Raw genomic sequence first — 9,115 nt, 5'->3', positions numbered from 1 at the left:
ACTGAATAGAAACAAACAGTTCTAGAAGTTAGTAGTATTAAATACAAAGAAGAACAGCTGAGAAGGCATTGAGCTACTTTCATATCTTATACTTTATATTGACTCAATTGTTCAAGACTGCTGGCTCTCCTCATGATTTTCTGGAAATTTTAACTGCAAAACTTGACACAGGAACAAAATAGAAAAACTGAATAGACCAATACCATGAAAAATGTGTCGAAGAATTGCCTCCAGTATACTCTAGGCTCAAATTATTCTGTAAATGCATAATTTCAAACATTAGAAGCTTAAATGTGATTAAAACTGTCGTGAAAACATGGAAATCTATTCAGTATTTTATTTTATTTTATTTTATTTTATTTTATTTTATTTTATTTTATTTTATTTTATTTTTGAGGCAGGGTCTCACTCTTATCACCTGGGCTGGAGTGCAGTGGCATGATTATGGCTCACTGCAGCCTCAAACTCCTGGATTCAAGTAATCCTCCTGCCTCAGCCTACGAAAGTGCTGGGATTACAGGCATGAGCCACCATGCATGCATGGCTCAGATATTGGTTTCTAATACTGTTTAATTAAAGGAGCCAGGGCTCTTTGAAGAAATGGTCAATTCTAAAAATGAGGCAGGAAATAAACAAGATAAATATTGAGCATCTTGTAGTGCCAGAAAGTAAGGAAGTATAAAAATAAACATAATTTTGAGGCTGAGCACGGTGGCTCACACCTGTAATCCCAACACTTTGGGAGGCTGAGGTGGGTAGATCACAAGGTCAGGAGTTCAAGACCAGACTGACCAACATGATGAAACCCCATCTCTACTAAAAAATACAAAAATTAGCTGGGCATTGTGGCTCATGCCTGTAATCCCAGCTACTTGGGAGGCTGAGGTAGGAGAATTGCTTGAACTGGGACCCAGGAGGTGGAGTTTGCAGTGAGCCAAGATCACACCACTTCGCTCCAGCCTGGGCTACAGAGCTAGACTCCGTCTCAAAAAAAAACCCAAAAACCAAAAAACATAATTTTGAATAATTCAAAAGAACAATGATGGAGGTACATCAGAGGAACAGAGAAGCCAATGGAAAGACCTCCCACTGACCAAAGCTAGAACAATTTAAGTCACAAAATCATTTAATAAATAGAGTCTGGGCCCTTTGGCTCATGCCAGCATTTTGGGAAACTGAGATGGAGAATTGCTTGAGCCCAGGCATTCAAGAACAGCCTGGGAAACATAGTGAGAACTTGTCTCTACAAAAACTAAAAAATTAGCTGGGTGCGGTAGCATACACCTGTAGTCCCAGCTACTTGGGAGGCTGAGGAAGGAGGATTGCTTGAGCCCAGGAGGCTGAGGCTGCAGGAGGCCATGATTGTGCCAGTGTACTCCAGCCTGAGCAAGACCCTGTCTCAAAAAAAAAAAAGGAAATATTAAATTGTATTGGATTATAACCCAATATGTAAAATGAAAACCCATGAGTTTATAGTGGTATAAATAAATAACTGAATAAACCAATAAATGTGGGAGGAAGATAAACCTCCCATGCAGAAGAATCCTAAATAATTTATGTAGGTACTCCATTCTCAAGGAGGGGGAACATAATTCCTCACTCGCTAAGAGTGATCTGTGAATAATAACTTTCTTCCAAAGAATACAGAATGGAAAGGCAGTGGGAAAGAGTAATTTTTCAGTGGAAAAATTTGATAAATACTACCTCAGGGTCAACATGAACAGTGACAAATCATGATGGTAGTGTGACTAAACCCTTGTATCAGGTGATAAAAATGGCAGTTGGTGGCCGGGCGCAGTGGCTCATGCCTGTAATCCTAGCACTTTGGGAGGCCAAGGTGGGTGGATCACCTGAGGTCAGGAGTTCAAAACCAGCCTGGCCATCATGGTGAAACCCCATCTTTATTTAAATAAATAAATAAATAAAAGAAAATGGCAATTGGTTTCCTGTGGTTTTACTTCTAAAACCCAAAACCCCAGTCTAATTATAAGAAAAACACCAGAGAAATCCCAATTGAGGGGTATTCTATAGGTTACCTTATCACTACTCCTCAAAATAGAAACAAATAGTTTCTTACTATTCTACTCCTCAAAACTGTCAAGGTTATTAAAAGCAAAGGAAAACAAAGGTCTGAGAAGCCGTCACAAACAAGAGAAACCAAAGAACATGTTATTAGCAAATATAATGTGGTACCTTGGATGGAATCCTGGAACAGAAAGAGGACATTAGGTAAAAACAAAGGACATCTGAATAAAGTATGGATTTTAGTAAATGATAATGTATTAATATTGGCTCTTAAATTATAACGAATGTACAAGACTAACATAAGATATTTATAATAGAGAAACTAGATACTGGGTATAAACAAGACTAACATAAGATGTTTATAATAGAGAAACTAGACACTGGGTATGTAGAAACTTTCTGTACTATCTTCACAATTTTTCTGCAAATCTAAAACCAATCTGAAAAATATTTATGTTTTTTAAGGAAGATAATTGTAGGCAGTTAAAACATAAACTAAGTAAAAGTTCTCTTTCACGATAGAAACATGAAATACTTAGGACTGATCCTAATAGGAAATTAACAAGACCTATATGATGAAAGACATAAAACTTCAGAGTGTGCTTGCTTCAGCAATACATATACTAAAATTTGAATGGTACCGAGAAGATTAACATGGCCCAGGCACAAGGATGATATGAAGGAAATAAAAATGAAAAAGAAAAAGAAAAAAACAACTTCACTGAGTGATGTGAACATTTTTAATAACTAAGAATGTTCAGCATTTGCCCTTATAGAAAACTGAATGTCACTAACATGTTTCTTCACAAACTATATCATGTTAATTCAAACCTAAAAGGGGCTTATTCACTTCTGGCAAAAATGTAAAATGGTAGTACTATGGCAGTTTCTTAGGATTCAAAGACATACCTACATTTGGACCCAGCTTTTTTACTCCTCCCCAAAAGAAATGAAAATACATTTCTTAAGTACAAACACTTGTACTTAAATGTTCATAGTAATTTTATTTGCAATATTCCTAAGTGGGGGCTACTATAACAAAAATACCATATACTGCATGGCTTATAAACAACAGAAATTTATTCCTCACAGTTCTGGAGGCTAGGAAGTCCAAGATCAAGCAACAGGCAGATTCAGTTATTGGTGAGGCCCCACTTCCTTGTTCATAGACAGATGGCCATCTTCTTATCATTTCTTCACACAGCAGCAGGAGCAGAGGAACCCTCTAATGCCTTTTTTTTTAAATAAGGACAGTGATCCTATCCATAATGGCTCCAACCATATGACCTATCATCTCCAAAGGCCCCACCTCCCAACAACCATATGACCTATCGTTTCCCAAACGCCCCACCTCCAACACTGTCACCTTAGGGGTTAGTTTTCAACATATGCATTTTAAGAAGACACAAGCATTCAGTTTATAGAAATTTCAAAACTGGGGGGAAAATCGAAATATTCATCAGTAGATCAGTGGATAAAAAATATAGTATATCTATACAAATGGAATAACAACAAAAGAATAATTAACTATTAATAACTGCAACAATATTGTTGAATCTCAAAATCATTATGCTGAGTGAAAGAAACCAGAAACACCATATGATTTCACACATAAAAAGTTCTAGAAAATGCAAACTAACATATACTGACAGAGATCAGATCAGTGGTTGCATAGAGCTAAGGGCAGAAGGTGGGGGATTATATGCAAAGTGGCTCAAGAAAACAGAGGAATACTCTAGTTTCTCTTCAAATCTTACAAATCTTTCACCTTTTACTAAAGAAAACAGAGGTGACAGAAATGTTCCATACATGGTGTAGTACAACTTTCACAGGGGTTATACATCTGTCAAATATCACCAAATTTTACCTTTTAAATGTAGGCAAGTTATGCATAGATTTGTAGGTATGTAAGTTATACCTCCAAAGAGTTTTTTAAAAACCTAAATCAAGTGGGGGCCAGATATAGCAAACTAATTTTTTCTTATATGAGAATATGAAAGAAAAAATTTTTAACAAAAGGTAATGAGTGGGTCCTGTCAAATAAAAAGCAAACCCAGACTTAAGGAGAGACTTTGTTGGAAGGATTATTATAAGAGGAAAAGAGTCTTTTTCAATAGAAGGAGAGCTATTGCAATAATAGAAACTCTCTGACCATAATACCTGCATGTTTCTCAAGAGTTAGGTGAAAAGAGTTTTTCTTTTATAGAGAGGAGTAAACTACATTAGAAAGATTTGGATGTGGACAAGTGGGTAAGAGAATGGGATTAAAGAATGTTTTACCCTGAAGCCAGCCTTCTCTCTCGAGCTGCTGTTGAAGAGGGGTTACATGCTGACTCAGACTGAGGATGGGCCAAGGTCCGTGTGGGGGATGGACAGAATCTTAACCAACATGTGATTAACAAGCATTTTGTTCCCATTGATCATTAATACAAACAAGTTTAGTTAATAATTTATGAGGCAAAGAGTAGGAATTCGGTGTCGTCTGGCCTTGTCATAGGTAAACAAGGCACTTTATGTGAGTTTTATTTAAATTATATGGGAAAGGGTGCTTCTTTGCAGCAAGGTCTTTCTGAAACACAAAAGGGTGGGAGATTTCTCCATCTTTGCTCTTTTCCAGGAGCACAGAACTTAGGCAAAATTCAACACTGTCAGTTTCTTCTAGACAAGGCTGCCATGTTGTGCAATTCTAGAGGCATTTTATTCTTTCCTAGATAGGCATATAAAGCTATGATAATTAAGACTAGTCAATTCAACAAAATAACTCTTGAAGGGAATTTATTACAATACATAGAAGAACCTAAAACATGATAAAGAATGTAATATGCATCAACCAAAAAAAATCATATATTATTAAAAGTATGACGTTGCCAGGACACCTACCTCACACATGCAAGGGTGGCGGGAGCCATGGGGGCTATGGGGATGAGCCACATACTGGCCTTTATCTTTGACCCGGACAATACGCTCATAGACATGGCCGGGGCAAGCGGGAGAGACCTGTTGGAAGTGATAAAGCTCTTACAATCAAAATATCATTTTAATAAAAGGCTGAAATCATCTGTGATAAAGTTCAAGTTAAACTCAGGAAGGAATGTTTTCATCCTAACAGTACATGCATTATTGATGTAGGACTTCAGCTGGGAAGAAGCAGTCCAGGAAACAAAAGGTGGTGCAGCCAACAGAAAATTGACTGAAGCATGTCACTTCCTTTGGAAATTACACATTTACAGCTTATGACACTAGCAGAAGATATCAAAGCCATCTCACAAAACTTTGAAAGAAGGTCTGCCTATTTCTGTTAAGGAATGGGTACAGACAGACCCAGAGGGAGAAGATTGAGGCTTCTGCCTGTCAGTCATATTTCCACACTATTGTAGGTAGAGAACAGAGAGAGAAGCCAGCATCATCCATATTTTATTATTGCTACAATCTCCTCGAAGTACAACCTGGGGACAGTGTGATAGTCAGTGACATGTTAGAAACTGACAACCAAGGAGGCCTCAATGCAGGATTGAAAGCAGCAGTCTAGAGCAATAAAAATGGAATAGTGCCACTGAAGTCCTCCCCATTTATGCATTACATGGTTTCTTCTGTGCTGGAGTTACCTGCTCTCTTACAAAGTATATACTACAAAGTCACTATGTCCATTTAAAGCACATAAAAGGGCATGATTATGAACTCTGTAATCAATTTGCAGAGTTTGAACTAAGACAAGTTAGGGCAGTCCACTTAACTACATTCTTGTTCTAAGAATAATTTTACCTATGATTTAATGACCAATATTACAAAGGTCCTCCCAACCCTACTGCTTTTAAGTTTTGACAAACGACCATTAACTGGTATTTATATCTGAAAATTCAGATTGCATTAATACGAAGTGGTACAACCCAGAAAAATTGAGGAAATATAATATTTGTTAGGCTGTGACAGGAGATTTTTTAAAATAATTTTATTAATCTTTTAGTATATTGGCTGCATGATACCAAGCAGGCTAGCTTACACATGGATGCACAAATGCAGGGTTTATCTTCTGGCTTAAAACCAGATATTTTTAAAAAATAGATTTTCTAAAACACAGATTTATCACAGCAACTGAATCTGGTTAATATGAAATGAGTTCTAAGTCACATGCAAATCACGGTATTTCGTCATGAAATTATTTTGCATTTTTTAAAAACATAAACCATATGTTTACCTACTCTGGAGGTATACATTATTTTCTATTATGAATCTGATTTTTTTTGCATAATCCTTTTTTTTAACAGAGGAGGACACAATTTTTTTGTGTGGTGTGTGACAGATTCCTCCAGTTAAAAAAAAGAAACTGTTAAAATCTACACATGGTCCACCTTTCTCACCTGTGCACCGTGAGCCTGTAGCTTCCTTGTAGTCTTTACTTCTCAAGGAGATGTTTTTCCTGTACTTTCCCAGACACACAATGGAGTTAAGGTAGCTAGGCTGTCTTGCTGTAGGTAAGCGCAAGCTACATGGCACCAAAAGTCATTTTTCTTCTGTGGATCCATAAAAGCAAAATTTCCTTGGTACACGCTCACCATGCAGCCCCACTTTCGTTCTCCACTGCCAGTGGTCTCAGCCATATGATGAACCTAATAGAAAATTCGGTTTTGCTATGAGTCTATATCCAGAATTCCATTTTAATACTCAAGAGACTCTTTCTTAGAGTTACCGTCTATCTCAAATCTCCTGTTTTTCACATTTTGGGATATATAATTGTTTTGCAAATTTCTATATCTAATTCAGGGTTTACTTGGAGCTTAATTATTAATGGTTCCATAGCAAGGCATCATCTTGCAACAGACATGGTTTCTCTGGACCTTTAGGCTAGACAATCTCATGATTACACTTACCAAACTTGGAGTAAATTGGTTGATAAAGAATAAAGGAGGTTATTAAAGTGGTTAATAAATATAATTGAATTGGTTCTTGGTGAGTTTTTATTTTAAGTGCTGTATAATAAACTAGTAATGCAGCTGTACACAGTGGCTCACACTTGTAATCCTAGCACTTTGGGAGGCCAATGCAGGTGGATCACTTGAGGGCAGGAGTTCAAGGCCATCCTGGCCAACATGGGGAATCCCCGTCTCTACTAAAAATACAAAAGTTAGCCAGAAATCACTTGAACCTGGGAGCCAGAGGTTGCGGTGAGCCGAGATACCACTGCCCTCCATCCTGGGCTTACTCTTGATTGTTAAAAATGTGATTGTACCCTTGACTGTCCCAAGGTATTGTCTCTACAATACTGAACATTTATGAACAGGATATATTTGAAGTTACAGTTACAGTAGCCATATGACCTTGATCATATTTTAGCTATTTAAAAATTAAGTTGGAGAATTTTGGCAAAAGTACTTATATGCAAGTTTGCTCTAATAGACTGGTTGAAATGTGTGATGCTGAGGGCTCATTCTTTCAGCTGTCCCACAGGATGGAAGTAGGCAGTGTCACATTCATTATGCTAAGGGTAAAGGTTCATCCCTCCTACATCATGGTGACAAATCTCAACAAGATAGTTCCTAGGATTTTTTGTTTTTGTTTTGTTTTGTTTTTGAGATGAAGTTGCCCAGGCTGGAGTGCAGTGTCTCAATCTTGGCTCACTGCAACCTCCACCTCCCAGGTTCAAGTGATTCTCCCTCCTCAGTCTCCTGAGTAGCTGGGATTACAGGCACGCACCACCATGCCCAGCTAATTTTTGTATTTTTAGTAGAGACTGGGTTTCACCATGTTGGTGAGGCTGGTCTCCAACTTCTGACCTCAGGTGATCTACCCACCTTGGACTCTCAAAGTGCTGGGATTATAGGCATGAGCCACCACGCCTGGCCTGCTCCTAGGATGTTAAGTGAGCAGTTATTCAGCAAAAATGAAATAGGAGAAAAAAAGGGAATTATTTAATTTCCTTGTTTTCACAGTTTGTATTCTACATAGTACAGTAAGACAATATTAAATTCCATTTGCACGGTTCCTCAGAGAAGAAATTAGTGGTTATCTATCTTCTGAGTGGAATGTTACTGACGATATTTTTAAATATTGAAATAAATCTATGATTTTATTAATAGTGTTTTTCATTTTAGAATAAGATTCCTTAAAATTAAAAAATGTTATATGAGTGTTAAAATGAAAAAAAGTATGATGTTGGGAAAATAGAATATTTGGATAAAAAGCAAGTTAGAACTACACATGACATGAAAAACTAAAACAGGTCACAGAGAAAAAGTTGAATTTAAAAATAATACCACCAGGCCAAGCATGATGGCTCATGCCTGTATTTCTAGCACTTTGTGAGGCCAAGGCCAAGAGAACACTTGAGATCAAGAGTTTGAGACCAGGCTGGGCAACGTAGTGAGATCAACATTCTACTTCTTTTAAAAAATAAAAATAACAAAAATTTTTAAATGAAAAAAATGGTATCATCCTTTGTAAATTTGGAGAAAATATATTTAATATTTGGTTGATATCTCTACAGGAAAGGTCTTTATAACCACAAAGGCAATGCAACAAAAGCATAAATAAAAAATTTTATTTGATTAATAAAACTATAAAATGTTTGTATGCCAAGACCAGTGTAAACAAAATTTTAAAACACCTAATAAAATCTGCTACTAAACCAGGCACTGTGGCTCATGTTTATAATCCCAGCACTTTGGGTGATGAAAGTAGGATGATCATTTGAGCCCAGGAGTTTAAGACAAGTTTGGACAACATGGCAAGACCCCATCTCTATTTTTAATGAAAACAATTTTTTAAATGTGTTTATTTTACTTTAGGTGCATAAAATATCTGGCATTTCTCCCCATGTTATCCCTCTCTCCCCTCCCCTCCCTCCATTTTTAAAAAGTCCACTACTACATTCCCACCCATAAGGAGCACATATATCTTTAACTTGGAAGTGGTTACTAATATGGGGGAAAGAAAAGATTAGGAGAAGTTACATTATGAGACCATTGAGCACAGACCTCATAATCAGCAGATGTGCACAGATATGACTGACAACACTATTAAAATGCTGACTTACAGTATCTCCTGCCTGAAGCCCCATTTTCCCTACTTTTGATCCAGCACCAAAGAGGTAAGG

General features: G+C 37.0%; 1 non-coding gene and 1 pseudogene across 1 annotated transcript; both read left to right on the top strand.

Moving 5' to 3' along the window:
- Positions 1-2,624: 2,624 nt before the first annotated feature.
- Positions 2,625-2,731, top strand: LOC118151888 (U6 spliceosomal RNA). Its single transcript, XR_004740288.1, has one exon. It is a non-coding gene; the product is annotated as a U6 spliceosomal RNA (small nuclear RNA).
- A 2,007-nt stretch (positions 2,732-4,738) lies between these two features.
- LOC100391055 (N-acylneuraminate-9-phosphatase pseudogene) lies at positions 4,739-5,677 on the top strand (annotated as a pseudogene).
- Positions 5,678-9,115: the final 3,438 nt, after the last annotated feature.

The sequence above is a fragment of the Callithrix jacchus genome, chromosome 2, assembly GCF_049354715.1.
Source record: "Callithrix jacchus isolate 240 chromosome 2, calJac240_pri, whole genome shotgun sequence".
NCBI lineage: Eukaryota > Metazoa > Chordata > Mammalia > Primates > Cebidae > Callithrix > Callithrix jacchus.
Note: the sequence above shows the minus strand (reverse complement) of the source record. Positions and strands in the feature narration are given on the sequence as shown.